The sequence below is a fragment of the Phocoena phocoena genome, chromosome 8 (genome assembly GCF_963924675.1).
Source record: "Phocoena phocoena chromosome 8, mPhoPho1.1, whole genome shotgun sequence".
NCBI classification, from domain to species: Eukaryota; Metazoa; Chordata; class Mammalia; order Artiodactyla; family Phocoenidae; genus Phocoena; species Phocoena phocoena.
Genome location: NC_089226.1, coordinates 66254797 through 66273295, shown reverse-complemented (window position 1 = coordinate 66273295; position 18499 = coordinate 66254797). Strand labels below are relative to the sequence as shown.

Sequence of the window (18499 nt, the reverse complement as noted above, 5' to 3'; positions counted from 1 at the left end):
AGGACTCCAGTGGCTTTGGAGTGAGGAGGATTCAATAAAATAATATTAAAGTTTATATAGAAAAATAAATGCCCAAAGATGGTGCAGAAAAATATGATAAAAAGACTAGTGAGAGAGGATTTACAAGATGTCAGAACACACTATAAATTAAATGTTGTATTGGCATAGGAATAGGTAACTAGATCAGTAGAATAAAATAAATAATCTGGAAATAGATCCTGAAATGTATAAGCATCATCTATATTAGAAAATTGATAGTTTAGTTCTGTGGGAAAAGGATGCATTTTATAATGAATGATCCTGGCAAAGCTGGCTATCCATTTGGAAGAAAAACTTGGACCTCTATCTTGTGTATGAAGCAGCACTAAAAGCCCCCAGAATCAAGATGAATGGGAAACCATCCTAATAAACACATTTTGGATAAAAAGTAAAATAACATAAAATAAATAAATAAATAGTTTTTATATCTACCTTTAATAGATAATTAAAGATAGATGTAAAAACTAAATATAAAAAAATTAAACTATAATATCTTGCAAGATATTCTGGGAGACTACATTCCCGGATTTTATGAGCATTGCTAGTGATGAGGAAAGACCCTTGTAAGCAGAAGCTTGATCATATTTAACTATATAAAAATTCACACTCTTGTATGGTGAAGATATCATGGGCAAAGTCAATAGACAAACGACGAATTTGGAAAAAATAATTGTAATGCAAGTGACAGGTAGAAGATTTGTTATGAAAATATACCAAGAACTCTTACACAAGGCAAGCAAAAGATAAACTATCTCATAAAAAATGGTCCAGTCATATAAATAGGCATTTTGGGGAAGAGCAAATTCAGTTGCCAGTAAACATACGAAAAGGTGCTCAAATTCATCAGTAGTTAGAGAAATGCAAATTAAAGTAATAATGAGGTTATTCATTACCTCTACCTGATTGTTAGAAAGAAACAGTAGTGCCAACTACTGGGATGTAGAGAAAAAGGTACTTGTATACTTTGCCAAAGGAAATATGAATTATTTCAGTCCTTTTGGAAGGAGATCTGGCAACTTCTTCTAAAAATAAAAATATATCTTTTCTTCAACCTAGCGTTCTCTTGAAGACTTTCTTTTATACAAATGAACCCATCCTGATTTGAAAGGATTTCTGTAAGCTACTGTGTTTTTTTGTTCTCTCTCTCTCTTTTTTCTTGGCTACAGAAAGCTTTATTTTTCCCATTTGGTCCAAGGCTTGGGAGAGGGCTCCAGGGCAGTTAAAAAGCTGCGAGAGGGTTTCCCTGGTGGCGCAGTGGTTGAAAGTCCGCCCGCCCATGCAGGGGTCACGGGGTCATGCCCCGGTCCAGGAAGATCCCACATGCCGCGGAGCGGCTAGGCCCGTGAGCCGTGGCCGCTGAGCCTGCGCGTCCGGAGCCTGTGCTCCGCAACGGGAGAGGCCACAACAGTGAGAGGCCCGCGTACCGCTAAAAAAAAAAAAAAAAAAAGCTGTGAGAAGCTGCAGAGACGGGACTGCCGGCAGAAGCCCTGACGCCAGAGGGGCTCCTCAGAGGCCGCTGGGCTCCAGAGGCTCGCTAGTCACGATTGAGGGCGAGCCTTTCAAAGAGATACTCGTCCAGCCCAGCCTGGGGACCAGCCAGCCTGCGGAGGTTGGTCAGGTGATCGCCCATCTTCTTGACGGCTTTTACCTGCTCATCTAGGAAGTGGCTCTCCAGGAAGTCACAGAGGTGGGGGTCTGCGCGGGCAGAACCCACGGCATGCAGATCCGGAAGGGCCTGGTTCAGGTTCAGGTTCAGGTTCTTCTCCCTGAGAACGGCGGCTTCCACAGCATCTTGGGTTTTACCCCACTCATCTTGCTATGGCTTCTGCCCGTCCTGGAAAATGGCGTGGCAGCCGCACTGGTTTTGCATTTTCTAGAGACGCTCGGCGCCCTCGTGCTTCTGCTCTGTCAATTCATGGAAAAAGTGGACCATGCCCTCCAGAGCCACATTGTCGCGGTCAAAATAGAAGCCCAGAGAGAGGTAAGTGTAGAAGGCCCGCAGGGGCACGTTGGCCAGGCGATGGACAGCGGCCTCCACCCCAGGGGAAAAATTCTGACGAATTTGGGAGCTCATGTTAACGGGTAATAAGGAGCTAAGCTCAGAAAATGGTGTTAGCTTGTCCTGGAGGCCGAGGATAGCTGAGTGGCTGGTTCTCGTGGTTGCGACTGGCAAAAGGGTTGGAGGGTGGTTGGAGACTGGAGGAAGGGGCGTTGCTGGGTCTAATCTGGTCAAACACCGTGGAAGTAAGAGACAGAGCCAGGGACTGATGAGTGCACTGCAAGACTAAGATATTGTTAAGTGAGAAAAACAAGGTGCCAGGAAATGTAGATAATATGATTCAGTTTTTATAAGAGAAAACTTCCCTGGAGGTCCAGTGGTTAAGAATCCGTCTTGCAATGCAGGGGACGCTGGTTCGGTCCCTGGTCGGTGAACTAAGATCCCACATGCCTCGGGTGCAACTACTGAGCCTGCACGCCACAGTGAAAGATCCCGCGTGCCACAACAAAGACCCCATGCACCAAGGGGGAAACGCGGCAGTGGGTGGGGATGGTGGTGTGCTGAATTGGGCGATTGGGATTGACATGTATACACTAATGTGTATAAAACTGATGGCTAATAAGAACCTGCAGTATAAAAAAGCAAGCAAAAAACCATCTAATACTAAACTTTTTTTGGGTTATTTGTATGGAAATATGTTAATATAAATGTTTCAGACATTACATGGAATTTCTAAAAATCTTAAAAAAAGACCCCATGCAGCCAAAAAATAAATAAATATTTTTTAAAAAGTCAAGAAAAGGGGCTTCCCTGGTGGCGCAGTGGTTGAGAGTCCGCCTGCCAATGCAGGGGACACGGGTTCGTGACCCAGTGCAGGAAGATCCCACATGCCGCGGAGCGGCTGGGCCCGTGAGCCATGGCCGCTGAGCCTGCGCGTCCGGAGCCTGTGCTCTGCAACGGGAGAGGCCACAACAGTGAGAGGCTCGCATACCGCAAAAAAAAAAAAAAAAAAAAAAGTCAAGAAAAGATAATATGATTCAATTTTTATAAGAGAAACAATGAAAAGCTTCCCCCACTCTGAATATGAAGGTGTGAGATTATATAAATATGGAGAAATACATGGTCAGATTCATGCTAGGTTATTGACATGAGTTTTCTGTGGTATTGCATAGAGAGGGGAAGTTAGTAAACCAAATATAATGTCATCAACAATTTTCTGTGCAATATATTTACTTCTTTTTCCAATTAAAATTTTTATTTTACTGAAATTATTTGTCTGAAGGTCAATTTTTTTTCATATATATTTTTCGACAAAGACTCAACTAATTAGCAATTTTTTTCCTACCTAGCTTGACTGGTTATAACTTTTGCTACTGTGAGTTTTCTTTTTGGCCATAACTTTTTGTTTGTTTGTTTTTCTTTTTTTTTGGCCATACCACAGGGCTTGTGGGATCTTAGTTCCCCCACCAGGGATGGAACCAGGGCCCCTGGCAGTGAAAGCGCTGAGTCTTTTTTTTTTTCCCCTAAATTTATTTATTTTTGTCTGCATTGTGTCTTTGTTGCTGCGCCTGGGCTTTCTCTAGTTGTGGTGAGCGGGGGGCTACTCTTCGTTGTGGTGCACGGGCTTCTCACTGTAGCAGCTTCTCTTGTTGCAGAGCACGGGCTCTAGGCGTACAGGCTTCAGTAGTTGTGGCATGCGGGCTCCGTAGTTGTGGCTCACAGACTCTAGAGCGCAGCCTCAGTAGTTGTGGCACATGGGCTTAGTTGCTCTGCGGCATGTGGGATCTTCCCGGACCAGGGCTCGAGCCTGTGTCCCCTGCATTGGCAGGTGGATTCTTAACCACTGGGCCACCAGGGAAGTCCAAGCTCTGAGTTTTAACTGCTGGACTGCCGGAGAATTCCCAAGGCCATTACTTTTCATAAGTACAATTCCCCTGGATCAAATTATCAGATCAAAATTTTGAGTTCAAATTTTACTGTTTTCAGTAATACCTAAAAGATGTGATTCTTTTAGTCATTTAAAAATCAATAATAGATTTTCTTGTTTGAAGCTTTTGCCATTGCAATTTTTGTTTTAGATAGATTATTTCTGCAAGTAACATTTATTATGAATTGGATGTGTTAGTGACTTTATATTTCTTGGCCCAGAGCACAAAGCAAATACATAGAGCAAGGATGTCAGATCTAAACACACAATGGGATGAAAATATCTTTGAGTTCGAAAGTTAGGGTCAAAATGCTCTTCTTTGTGCCTGACGTAGACTAAATGCTTGGTAATTACTAATTATTATTACTTGAGACTATAAATCAATCCTACTCTATTTAGCCATCCTACTCTTTACAGGGTTTGTGGTTGAGATTAGGGAGACGACAGTTTGTGCAGAGCCGGGCCAGGTGTCAACAAGGTACCCTTACTAAGTGAGGCAGGCCAAGCAGGAGATGCAGTGGGACCTGGAGGTAATGCTCCAGGCTAAAGGGATGTTTGCTACTCAGCTTCCGCTAACTGTGGGTCCCATGTTGCCATATCCTTAGATTTTTTAACAATCTGAAAGTTCACATTTTCAGGTGAAATCTGATATTTAAGCATTGGTGGATAATTTGAATTTTATGAAACATATAATGGGCCAACATTATGTAGTTTCAGTGAAACACGTCTGCATACTACTTTTTTTTTTAACATCTTCATTGGAGTATAATTGCTTTACAATGTTGTGTTAGTTTCTGCTATATAACAAAGTGAATCAGCTATATGTATACATATATCCCCCTATCCCCTCCCTCTTGAGCCTCCCTATCCCACCCCTCTAGGTGGTCACAAAGCACCAAGGTGATCTCCCCGTGCTATGCATACTAGTTTCTGACTTCGGTGCGGCTCAGCCCAGGGCTGTCCTCATGTTCCCAGTGTTGGAAAATGCGACCTATTAGGAAAATGTCATCCTCTGTCTGCAAAGTCCCTCCTGCCAAGGAAATTTGGCTGTAACCCCAGGGTCAGATAAGTCAGGTGTGCCCTTGGTCCAGATCTGAAGGATAGAGATGAAGGGAAGTGTGCTGGGGAGGGATTTGTCTAGTTGCACCCCATAGACTCCCCCATGTATTTCAGAGCACCCGCTTGAAATAGTAGCATGGGATGTTGGCTGTCCAGCAGCAGGTGGCAGCATTAGAACAAAGATTGGCCATGCTAGACCCCATGATGCTCTCAATTCCTTCCTTATTTGTATATGAATAAGGGAAGGAATAGATTACCCCAGATCAGTTTTAGAGGGAAGAAAATTATTTGCCATACATTTTGAATTTAAAAAAAGATTTAAGCCCCTACTATATGTCGGCCTCTGGGCTGTGCATTTTCTCAACACTCATCTTGTTTAAGCCTCACAGCCTGTCATGCAGGCAATTATTCCTCCTGTTTTAAAGTTGGGGAAATTGAGTTTTAAAAGGCTAAAGGAATCTGCCCAGGGCTGTACTGTTTCTAAGAGGCAGAGTTGGGCCTGGAGCTAGATCTTTGACTCTTTTCATGAAATCACACCTGTCACTACCAGCCTTGTAGTCGTGTTGCTGTCTCAATCCTGTTGACATTTTGCCTGATTCATGCTCTTAAGAAACTCGGACTGTGTTCTGGGACAGAGAAAGCCAGCATGGCAGAGTACATTTGCCCTAGATGCCAGCCAGGTGGTTATGCCCCAGAGCTGGTGGTTGAGAGAAGGTGAATCCTATTACGGAGAAACACCACATTTATGGTCTGGAGGATGGATGTAGAAATTTGATGTGTTTCTCCTTTTTTTATGTAAAAATTCCTGTGACAACAACAGATTACCTTTTCCCTTTCTTCTTATTGTTCAAAATGTTGGCATAGAAAATACGTTATCTAAGAAGTTTAATATTTCTTGTGATGAATGCGAGGGGCTGGCCGTCATTCCAGCCATTTGGTAATTGAAGTTGGAGGATGTTTGCACGACAGACCTACCCTCAGCTATTTCGTATGGTGTCAGACTGTGTTTGATTAACAAAGATTAATCTCCTGATTTTGTATAAATGGCTTAAGTCTGCTAAAAAATTTGCTAAATAAATCAGATCAACTAGCAAATTTCAGATTTTTTCTGGCTTAAGGCAGTGTTGAGTAGAGAACAGATTCAGTACTGTTCCCCTCTTCCTGTGTGACCTTGTGCAAATAACTCATTCTTCATTGATAAAGCAGGGGATGGATTGAATGACATCACAGGCTTCTTCCTGCTCTGCAGTCTGTCACTTTCTGGGGTCCCCATGGATCTGTATGGGAACATAACTAAGCCCCCTTCCATGAAAAGGAGCTGCAGAGGTGGGCACAGGGATTAGATAAGCCCTTCCACCTTCACAGGAATGATCCCAAGTCACTGGCTAGTTAGGAACCAACGAAAAAGAACACTATTACATGGCATTTAAAGAGCATGAACTTGAAATCAGACAGTTCTGATCCAGATCCTGGCTCCACTGGTTAATCTTTGGCAAAATCTGAATCTCTCTTTTCTTAGTAGATAGCTAAAGATTTGCTGGGAGTTTTATTTCTTTTTTATTTTTTTATAATTTTTATTGGAGTAGAGTATAATATAGTTACAATGTTTGGTTCAGGTGTACAGCAAAGTGAAACAATTATACGTATACATATATCCACTCTTTCTTTAGATTCTTTTCCCATATAGGTCACTACAGAGTATTGAGTAGAGCTCCCTGTGCTATACAGTAGGTCTTTATTAGTTATCCATTTTATATATAGTAGTGTGTATATATCAATCCCAATCTCCCAATTTATCCTTTCCCCCCTTCCCCCCTTCCCCCCGGTAGCCATAAGTTTGTTTTCTACATCTGTGTCTCTATTTCTGTTTTTTAAAAAAATAAATTTATTTATTTATTTATTTATGGCTGCGTTGGGTCTTTGTTGCTGTGTGCTGGCTTTTCTCTAGTTGCGGTGAGTGGGAGCTACTCTTTGTTGCGATGGGTGGACTTCTCATTGCGGTGGCTTCTCTTGTTGCGGTGCATGGGCTCTAGGCACGTGGGCTCAGTCGTTGTGGCATGCGGGCTCAGTAGTTGTGGCTCACGGGCTCTAGAGCACAGGCTCAGTAGTTGTAGCTCACGGGCTCAGTTGCTCCGTGGCATGTGGGATCTTCCCGGACCAGGGCTGAAACCCATGTCCCCTGCACTGGCAGGCAGATTCGCAACCACTGCACCACCAGGGAAGTCCTCTATTTCTGTTTTGTAAATAAGTTCATTTGTACCATTTTTTTTTTAGATTCCACATATAAGTGATATCATATGATATTTGTCTTTCTCTGTCAGACTTACTTCACTCAGCATGACAATCACTAGGTCCATCCGTCTTGCTGCAAATGGCATTATTTCATTTTTTTATGGCTGAGTAATATTCCATATGTACCACATCTTCTTTACTCACTCCTCTGTTGATGGATATTTAGGTTGCTTCCATGTCTTGGCTATTGTAAATAGTGCTGCAATGAACATTGGGGTGCATGTATCTTTTTTTTTTTGACTTGAATAATATATATATATATTTATACAGCAAGTTCTTATTAGTCATCAGTTTTATACACATCACTGTATACATGTCAATCCCAATCGCCCAATTCATCACACCACCATCCCCACACCCCCACGGTTTTCCCCCTTTGGTGTCCATACGTTTGTTCTCTACATCTGTGTTTCAACTTCTGCCCTGCAAACTGGTTCATCTGTACCATTTTTCTAGGTTCCACATACATGCGTTAACATACGATATTTGTTTTTCTCTTTCTGACTTACTTCACTGTGTATGACAGTCTCTAGATCCATCCACGTCTCAACAAATGACCCAATTTCGTTCCTTTTTATGGCTGAGTAATATTCCATTGTATATATCTACCACAATTTCTTTATCCATTCATCTGTTGATGGGCATTTAGGTTGCTTCCATGACCGGGCTATTGTAAATAGTGCTGCAGTGAACATTGGGGTGCATGTATCTTTTTGAATTATGGTCTTCTCCAGATATACGCCCAAAGATGGGATTGCTGGATCATATGATAGTTCTATATTTAGTTTTTTTAAAGAACCTCCATACTGTTCTGCATAATGGTTGTACCAATTTACATTCCCACCAACAGTTTAGGAGGGTTCCCTTTTATCCACACCCTGTCCAGCAGTTGTTGTTTGTAGACTTTTTTTTTAGATCTTTTTTAAAAAAAAATTATTTATTTTAGTTTTGGCTGTGTTGGGTCTTCATTGCTGCGCGCCAGCTTTTTCTCTCATTGCGGAGAACAGGGGTTACTCTTCGTTGCGGTGCACGGACTTCTCATTGTAGTGGCTTCTTTTGTTGTGGAGCACAGGCTCTAGACTCACAGGCTTCAGTAACTGTGGCACATGGACTCAGTAGTTGTGGCTCGTGGGCTCCAGAGCGCAGGCTCAGTAGTTGTGGTGCACGGGATTAGTTGCTCCGCAGCATGTGGGATCTTCCCGGATCAGGGCTCAAACCCATGTCCCCTGCATTGGCAGGTGGATTCTTAACCACTGCACCACCAGGAAAGCCCTGTAGGCTTTTTGATGATGACCATTCTGGCTGGTGTGAGGTGATACCTCATTGTACATTTGATTTGTATTTCTCTAATAATGAGTGATGTTGAGCATCTTTTCATGTGCTTTTTGGCCATCTGAATGTCTTCTTTGGAGAAATGTCTATTTAGATCTTCCACCCATTTTTTGATTGGATTGTTTGTTTTTTTTGATATTGAGCTGCATGAGCTGTTTGTATTTCTGTGGATTTTTTTTTTTTTTTTTGCGTTACGCGGGCCTCTCAATGCTGTGGCCTCTCCCGCCGCGGAGCACAGGCTCCGGACGCGCAGGCCCAGCGGCCATGGCTCACGGGCCCAGCCGCTCCGCGGCATGTGGGATCTTCCCGGACCGGGGCACGAACCCGCGTCCCCTGCATTGGCAGGCGGACTCTCAACCACTGCGCCACCAGGGAAGCCCATCTGTGGATTTTAAATGAGTCAGAGTTTATAGTGTGACATAGCAGTCACCCAATAAATGATAACTATTTTTACTAGTCAATGTTGTAGGTTAAATTATATCACCTGAAAATTCATATGTTGAAATACTAGCTCTCAGGACTTCGGAATGTGACCTTATTTGGAGATACGGTCTTTTCAGAGGTAATCGAGTTAAAATTGAGGTCACTAAGGTGGACCCTAATCCAATATGATTGGTATCCTCATAAAAAGGGAGAATTTAGACACAGAGACATACATAGAGGAGAGATGATATACATAGACACATCTATGCCTAGGAGAGAGACCTGGAACTGACCCTTCCCTCACAGCCCTCAGAAGAAACAAACCCTGCTGACACCTTGATCTTGGACTTCCATCCTCCAGAAATAAGAGCCAATAAATTTCTGCTCTTTAAGCCACTCAGTCTGTGGTGCTTCGTTAAGCAGCTCTAGCAGACTAATACAGTTATTTTCACTCAAATTGCCATTCTACTGCCATATTCCCCCGTGCTGAATGCACCTTGCCTCACACTTATATAAGACCAAATCTTTTTGTTGTGGCTTTATGTTCACTGCCTCAGCTGCTCCAAAGTGGTCAGCCAGTCTTTGCGATGATATTGAAATAGTTCACATTTATTGGTATTTTTTAAGTACTCTATATGAATTCCTTCACCTAAACCCTCACAACAACTCTCTGAGAAAGATATTATTTCCACCATCTTGCACACCGGAAATTGAGGCATAGATATGTTTAGTAACTTATCCCAAGGTCACACGTCTATAAAGTCGTAGAGCCAGGATTTGGATGGACCAAGACACTCTGACCCCAGAGTCCTTGCCCTTAAATTTTATGTGTGCCCTTAACCACCATGCAGTGAATCTTGAAGATGACAAGGCTTGAAAAAAGTCTGAACAGCCACCTTTCATCAGCAGGACCCCTGGACGAAGGACACCACAGAGAGCTCTGTGTCCTCAGCATCAGCCTCTGAGCATCTCTCTCATCACATCATTGGAACATGCTAGACACACTGGTGCCCACTGCCTGTAGATCACCAAACTTCTAAGGGGTTCCACTGGCCAGAGCCCAGGGCTGTTGCTCTCATTTTATGCCCTGGACCCTCCTTCATCTTTCAGGCTTCCCAAAAGCTGCCATTGATGAACTTTTTGGACTTTTGCCCAAGGATCTGATGTAGAAAACTGCTACGGAGAGGCAGAATGACATAGTGGTTAAGAGTGCAGGCTCTGGTGTCAAATGCCTGGGTTTGGCCATTGGCTTTGTTAATTACAGCCTGGGTAAACTTAGGTGATTCATTTAGCCTCAGATGTTCACCTATAAAATGAGGATGACAATAGTACTTACCTCGCAGGGTTTTTGTGGTGAGGGTTATTAACACATGCACACATCTTAGACCAACACAAACTGAGCACTTAACACATCTTGGCTATTATTATACAATATCAATGGAATGGGATGGAGTACTATAATTGTAACTGCCTAGGAGTGCATCTATTCCAGAAAAAGGACTGATTATATCTAGTCTATAGTAATACATTTATAAAATTTCAATAACCTGCCATCCATATTGCAGTAGAATTACAGAGCTTGATGTATATGTAAGTTATTTTAGGAATTTTGCAATTTGGTAGAAAATGTGCATGGCACATAATAAATATTTGTTTAATGAATGAATGAAATGTGAGGTGAGGCCTTGGCATTGCAGGAGGGAGGGGAGCACAGAGGGATGTCTGGGCTGAGGGATGCTTGGGCAGCTGTGATAAAAGGCAGAGTAGTCAGTTGTCCAAATACTCAGTTCTAGAGATGAGGTGAATTCTGATCCATCCAAGACAGCAGGTAGAGGAGTGGGCATCTCAAGAATCTCAGCATGACCATTGGTGGTGAAGATACTGGTGCTAAGGCTGGGCTGACAGGAAGCAGGGCTGAGAAGAGCGAGGAGAAGAAGGAGGGGCCGCAGCCAGCTGAGTTCCCTTCCAAGTGGGAACTGAAGACAAAGCCAGGGGCCAAGACAGAAGCTTGCTAGACAGACAGAAAGACTGATCTGTGGGAACTGGAGATGGCTCTGGCTCTGTGCTCACTTAAGGAGGCCCCATCACTCATAGGATCTCTGGAGACAGGGCTAAGGGCAGCAGAAGCCCTGCAAATCCTGATGGCCGTGTGCGTCAAGCCTGCCTCCCGTGCGCTGAGGGCAGGTCTTCATTGCTGGCAGCTAGGAGGGGTCGGACACCCAGGCTGAGGGAAAGTGCCAAGAACTGGACTCCAGCTTACATGTTGCAAGACTTGAAGGCAACAGCCAGTCCCAACGAGAACGGACGCCTCGACTCTCAGCCTGAAACTTGAATTGTGAGCCTCCTGCCTCCTAGAACTTTTTCTTTCTTTTTTTTTTTTTTTCGATACGCTGGCCTCTCACTGTTGTGGCGTCTCTCGTTGCGGAGCACAGGCTCCGGACGCGCAGGCTCAGCAGCCATGGCTCACGGGCCCAGCCGCTCCGCGGCATGTGGGATCTTCCCGGACCGGGGCATGAACCCGTGTCCCCTACATCGGCAAGCAGACTCTCAACCACTGCGCCACCAGGGAAGCCCTCCTAGAACTTTTAAGGTGGAGTTGACTGATGGTTTTCCAAGAGCAATGGAAAGATTTGCATAGCTTTTGTCAATTGTGTCAAGTGTAAATTGTTATAATCTTTTTGGAGGGTATTGTCAGAATTTAAAGGACGTTCATTTCAGTGTTGTTTGTAGCAGTGAAAAAGTGGAGATGCTCTAAATGCCATCAACAGGGGACTGGTTAATAAATAATAGTACATCTCTACTATGGAATAATATGCATTAATCAAAAATGATGAAGCAAATACTTATGCAGAGATGTGGAAAGGCGACCACATTATATTAAATTAAAAAAAACATGTTTCAGAAGAATGAATAAGTATTATCCAATAAGTGTTAAAAGAGAGAATTATATACATATATATGTTTGAACAATGCATGGAACATATCTGAAAGGATACAAACCAAATGAACAGTGGCTAATTCTAGAAAGGTTTGATGGGAGATGGGAGGGAGAGGAAAGGAAACAGGGAATTTCACTTTATACTTGATTTCTGTACTGTGCTTGTATTGTTTTGTTTTACAATGAGTATTTATTGCATGCTATTTTTAAAACAATGTAAAAAAGAATCTCAAAATAAAACAAAAGTCTGTTACATTAGTATCTGGGGTTTCATATGTTCTTGGCTATCTTCAGGTTTGGAACAAGTTGCTTGTTTTCGTTTTTTTTTTTTGGTACACGGGCCTCTCACTGCTGTGGTCTCTCCGGTTGTAGAGCACAGGCCCCGGACGCGCAGGCTCAGCGGCCATGGCTCACGGGCCTAGCCGCTCCGCGGCATGTGGGATCTTCCCAGACTAGGAGCACGAACCCACGTCCCCTGCATCGGCAGGCGGACTCTCAACCACTGCGCCACCAGGGAAGCCCAAGTTGCTTGTTTTGATCAAATGGTATTATGTGGCTTTTTAAGGACCCCAGGATGCTATGGAGAGGCTGCAGTGAGGTTGGAGTCATCAGGAGGCCAGCGGGCCAGTCCTAGGGGACTGCCTGGGGTGTTGTGGGCAGAAGAGAGGCTTCCTCTGGGGTTTGAAGGCTTTTCATTGGGCACCACTTGCTGGGCACTAGACATCATACTTAGCACCGTGTTGGACCTCTCACTAGGTGCTGCTCAGAGCACTTCAGGGGGTGTTTTGCTGAGCATGGCATAGAGCACTTGAGCAGGTGTTTCGTTTGGGATGGCTGAGGTCCTCTCAGGCCTTCCCCAGGCTGCAACACATTATACCTCATTGGGCTCAGGGCAGTTACTGCGTGGAGCCCTTGACTAGGTAATGCATGAGGCTCTAGATGGAATCCTTCGTGTGCCACCACACTGCACACAGAATGTGACCTTCAGTGTCATAGTTGGCACCCTGCACAAGTCTGAGCTGATCCTGAGGAAGAGCACCCTTCTGGGCACTTTCATGACCCCAATATTGGGTAGAAATGGGCCGCTGAGGAGTTTAATTCTTGCCTCCAGCCCCTCTCAATGGCCCTTTGAGGAAGAGAGCCTGTGCTATGGAGGAAACTCAGCTACAAGTCTACCAGGGTAAACGTGTCTTTTCCTGCAGGGCTCCCTGAGCTGACTGTGGCAGTGAGGAAGGATGGGCAGGGGAACTGTAGTGCCCACTCACACTCACCATCTTCTCGCTCCTGGAAAGGTTGCAAGGGTTTGAAAGGGTCATTTTGCTGTGTGAAACTCCAAATCAACAGAAGCCACTGTCGATAGCACAAAGACTTCTGAGGGTAATGTGAAGTGACATGCCCAAAGTGCCTGAAAGGACAGTGAAGCTCTGAGATAGGTCCTGCATCCAGGCTCACTGCTGCTTAGATGGTGACCCTTGCCTGGGGGGTGTGTCTAAGCTCCCATTTTCATGGGTTGCCTTAGTGCCTATCCCTTCCTACATAAAAGGCAGTAAATCCAAATCAAAAATCTCAAGTGACCCCTTAGGCCCTTCATGAGAGTTTCTATACCTTCAATGGCAAGAAGAAGCCCAGTTGAGGTGGGAGGTTGGGTCTATCTAGGTCATTAGCTAAGAGATTATTCCATATAGTTCAGGTTCACAGAAACTCAGTTTCTCCTAAGCAACCTAGAAATGACCATATTTCATGAACCTGTGGGGTCACTTGAGAATGATCAAACAGAATATTGTGTCTTCTGAATTCAGGGTACCGACAATAGGGGTGGCCTTTACCCCTCATAACACCAAAATACTCTCAGGGTCATTTTGGACCGTCTTGGGCACCTCTGTCTACCGTGATTGAGAAACACGGGTGTCTGTGCTTGGAAACTCTTAACTCTGAACTAAGGAGAGAGACTCACACCTTTATCCAAATCCTTAACTTGAATTGAGAAGAAAATTCTGGTCCATCATGATTTCCACTTGGCTCAGGCAGCTCACTATTCCCCAGATATGCTGAGGGGGTTTTCATTTCCTTAGTTTTGTCTCCTTGAATTCTCTTTCCCGGTAGCTTTTAAAAATGGAGGTAAAATTCACATAACATAAAATGAATGATCCCCCATTTTAAAGTGTAAATTCAGTGGCACTTAGTACATTCACTAGCTGTGCCACCATCATTTCTATCTAGTTCCAAGACATTTTCATCACCCCCAAAGGAAACCCTGTATCCATTAAGCAATTACCCCCCATTCCCTTCTCCCCGAGCACCTGGCAACTGCTAGGTTTCCGTGTCAATAGGTTTCCGTGTTCTGGATGTTTTATATACATGGAGTCATACACTCTGTGACATTTTGTGCCTGGCTTCTTTCACTTAGCATGATAATTTTGGGGTTCATCTACATTGTCCTAATAGCTTGTAAGGACACTGTGTGAAGTGAAAAGAATTTAGTGTTTGGAGTCAGGCAGACCTGGACTTTCGTTCTGGCTCAGCTGCTTCATAGCTGTGTGTTCTGGGAAGGTTATTTACTCTTTCTGAGCTTCAGTCATCCTCATTCATGAAATGAGAATAATAATCCCTACCTGAATTACAGTTGTGAGGACTGACAGAAAATATATATGAAACGAACTGGTCTCATATCTGGCACAGTCCCTAATTGTTAGAAGAAAGGAAATTACATTAAAAGTGAGTGTATGTGGTGTGTAGCACACCATTTCTTTCCTTTGCCCCCTCTTTTATGCTCTTCCTTACACAGTGGCAGCTCTTTTCTCAGAATTCCTACAACCTCCCTTCCCCTAATGTAAATAATTTACTTTGCTTTGAACACACACTTCCTTGTCCCTTTGTCAAGTAGATTCTTTTTTTCCTATATGTGTATTTTATGCCCCCAACCAGACTGCATATTTTCTTGAAGTCAGAGACTCTTCTTCTAGCAAACACATGTTCTAGATTTTCCAGGCCAATCGCACCTTTAAATACTCTGTTATGTAGACTCCATAAATACTGGGATATCATAGAAAGTCCAGTTTGGCTTCCAAGTCATGTCTTCCACAGAGAAGTGGTGTAATCTACTTCAGCCACGGTTTGGACAATATAATCCTTTTTTTAAAAAATTGAGATATAACTGATATATAAAATTATACTAGTTTCAGGTGGTGATCCCTTTCAATGTTTGTTGAACGTGTCATGTGCTCAGAAATATCACATCTGTCCCCCACCACCCACATAGAAATGGAATGGGCGGCAGGCAAGCCTCCATCCTAATTATCTGGCCATAACTGAAAGGTACAAGCTGGCATTCTCATGAAGGTGCTTCCTCAAAGGCATTTGCTGCAGAAGCTAAAGTCCAAATTAAAATTGATTCACAGAAGCACCAGCTATTAGAGAGTAGGTTCTGAAATGGTGTGTGTTACCAGAGAATGAGGTCAGGTATGGGCAGGGAAAATGTCTTTCAGAGTCTCAGCATAACTTAGACCCAGAGCTGAATTCATATGTTGGGTTTTTACTACAAATAAAATGTAATGATGTTCACAGCACCCATTTAATGTTGTGGACCCTGTTTTTTCTGTTTTTATTTTAATAGGAAGTTAATACTTAGAGAAGGAATAAAAACAGAAACCAAGAGTCAGAAACATTGATGAAGGTGACACATTTCTAGAGCAGTGGTTTTTAATCATTTTTTGGGGGGGTCACAGGGCCTTTTGAGGATATAAGAGAGATGGTACAGTAGGTCCTGTAACTGACTAGCTGAGGTATCACTATCTGAATATATGTTTGATCCCCCTCACCAGACTGCAAACCCCCTGAAGGCAGGAACCATGTCTTATTCATCTTTGTGGCCTTAGTGTTGAACATAGGTGGCTCTCGTTATAGTAGAAGTCTTAACTTGGTGACCTTAGTTGGGCTTCAAGGGAGCCTTTAAATTCTCCCAAAATGGTATGCAGACTTTTGTGTGTCTGCTCTTATCTTGGTTTTGTCTCTCATTTCAGAGCCAGTAGCAATAGCTTTCAAGATGGTGGCCTGTTGTTAATTTCTCCATCCTTCCCATGGATGAGCTTTGATCCTCCTAAAGCTCCTTCATCTGAGGAAGGATCAGATCAGTCCTCTCTGGAGAAACCTGCCATGGAGCTTTTCCATCCCCTCCAGAATAAAGACCCAACTCCTTCCCACAGCACCGAAGGCCTTGTGTCATTAGACACTTCAGCTTCTTTTGCTGTCCTGCCTGCTATGAATCCTGCTCTTTATCAACACTGAACCAACCCTTCATTGTTCCCTAAGTAAAGCTTATATTTTCAAGCTTCCCTGGCTGGCTCATTCTGCACCCCCATCCTAGAATGCCACTTCCCTTATTATCTATCTCTTAAATCCTTCTTATCCTCAAAGAACCAGGTCAAATACTTCCTCTGTGAAACTCTCCCCAATTCAACAAGTTAGAATTAATGAGGACTTTTTGAACCTATATTTAAAATTTAGTCAGCTTACCTTATAAATGTGTTATTGCCCATGTCAGATTCCTCAAAAGATCATGATTTTTTGAGGCAGAGGTGCATCAGATTTATCTCTGGGGTTTGGAATCCCTGCCAGGGGTACGGCTCACTAGAGATTGAATTTGTGCATTTTTTTTCTCTTCTTCAGTGGGAGGGATGCAGAAAGCCACCTCTGACTCTCTGAGGCTAGCATTCCTTAGCAGGGTGGCAGTGGAATCCTTTGAAGGGTCTCTCTGAGAAAGGCAAAGCCATCTGGAGTCACTCAAGATAGATTTTGTTTAAAGAGTAGGTATAGTGTGATTGAGGGAAAAGGGCTTAACAAAACTCTGAGAGTGAGAGTTCAAAATAAAAGCTGCTCAATTCTTGAAGACGGGTCCCAGGAGGGAAGAGGAAAGTGATTCTGGGTCCAAGAGGCGGGCAACCCCAGAAGCAATCCCAGAACAGCTTATTCCTGATCAGGGCTGCAAACAGAAAGAAAGACATGCTGTGTAAGGACTGTGTCTGTGCTGGGCTGAAGCAGGAGCAGAAGCAGAAGCAGAAGCAGAAGGCCCACCTCCACCTCTGAGCTCTAATCTGGCTTCAAGAGAGAGCCCTGTGCCAGCAGGCAGAGCACTGTGCCCCTCTGAAGGCTCTCCTCTGTGAAGCCTCCGGGCTCCCGCCACCACCCCCGCCCCATGCCCAGAAGCTAGAGTTTTCCTTTGTTATGGCTTCCACACCTCTGCAGAGCTGGGAAATGGGAAATGGGAAAAGGTTAGCCTGAGGGTCCTGAGGGTTCAGCTACGCCCTTTAGGTTAGCGTCCAGTGGAGAAGACATACCTTAAAACACATGGCTGCTACTGGAGCTGAGGACTTGAAGCCACTTTTGTGGGTGGAAGCAACTCCCCAACAGGAACTTCTGCTCAGCCACTAGTGCCCCTCCCTGAAGCTGGAACGGTGCAGTAAGCCAGGATGGTCTTCTGGGCTTCTCCTAAGCTCTAAAGACTGCTAGGAACATTGCCAGGAGGATATGGTTATGGAATTTATGCTATTGTTGTCAGAGTACAACCTGGGGCATCCTAGTTGGACCCCAATCAGGATGAAAGACTCTCCTGCTACATCTTTATCTCTAGCATTTGGGGCTTTGTCCACAGTAGTGCTCAGAGAATTAAATAAAATCCAAATGCTTCTTAGCTGGCTCTGAATATTGACTCTGCTATGCAAATGTTTCTTCCTCTTCTCCACAATACTAAACTCCACTGTTTTGGTCCCTCTCCAAGGTCTCTGTCTCTAAGCTCTTAATTAAAAAAAGGAAGGAGTAATTACTAAAGTTATTAAAATATGGAATATTGCAAAGGAGCAGATTAGGAGTCTTCATGCTAATTCAAACAAATCATGCTAATGTTACTTTGATTCAAGCAAAACCCAAACCCACAGAGGAAGATAAAAGCTAAGGCTTGTTTTCTAAGTGGAGGGTTTAGTTTATTCGCTAAGCCAGGATTCATCAAGCATTCACTGGGAGCTGCAAAGGAGAAGCAGGAGGAGATGAAAGGAAGAAAGATAAGAACATGATAGAAAAGATGAGGTGGGTAGGGAGGAGAGCAGTGCCAGGACAGTCAACCCAGTGGCTGTGATTCATCAAGCTCTTCGCTTGGCTGGGAGCTATGGGGTACAAGGAGTGCCTTTTCCACCCTATGACTTTAGGGACTGCATTTTGAAGATGATTGCTTAAAGCCTCTGTCCAGCCCAGACACATCTGCAGGTCTATTGGCTACTGGACATGGTCACTTATCAGAAAGAAGGATGTAAACCTTAGCCAGCATGGTCCCAGAGCTCCAACAGAGTTACATATTACACGTATCTTTGCCTGGGAACCTACCGTGGTTTGGAAAGGTCCCCACATGCATCTCAAATTCAACACATGCCAGATTAAGCTGAAAATTTAGGTCCCCACCTGCTCTTCCTACTAGGACTTCATCTCCGTCAATGGAACCACC

General features: G+C 43.9%; 1 pseudogene; it reads right to left on the bottom strand.

The window, feature by feature from the left end:
* Nucleotides 1-1573: 1573 nt before the first annotated feature.
* On the bottom strand, nucleotides 1574-2113 carry LOC136127438 (ferritin light chain pseudogene; annotated as a pseudogene).
* Between the last annotated feature and the right edge of the window lie 16386 nt (nucleotides 2114-18499).